We start from the raw sequence: 355 nt of genomic DNA on the forward strand, positions 1-355 counted from the left end.
CATCACCAGATATTACTTCACACTATTATAAAACTTTTTTCATCTATCCAGATTGATGCCAGATTCTACACATAGTAGAATACTTTAAATCCATAGAGAAAGTCCAATTATTAGCTCTTATCCTTATACAAAGCACATGAGAACCACATAATCAAAGGGACTTTACGCTATTATAAAACGTTTTTCATCTGTCCAGTTTGGATTGGAATATTATAATTATGTCTGTTACGAGTTTTGACTTATATGAGAACAAGTAAATCAAGCCCAATCCAGACATAACATTGACACCATATCAGCAACAACTTTCAGTAATAGATGCAAAGTCCCCAAAATGAACGACCAGAATTTTTTACTG

Source organism: Teleopsis dalmanni, chromosome 1 (genome assembly GCF_002237135.1).
Source record: "Teleopsis dalmanni isolate 2A chromosome 1, ASM223713v2, whole genome shotgun sequence".
NCBI classification, from domain to species: Eukaryota; Metazoa; Arthropoda; class Insecta; order Diptera; family Diopsidae; genus Teleopsis; species Teleopsis dalmanni.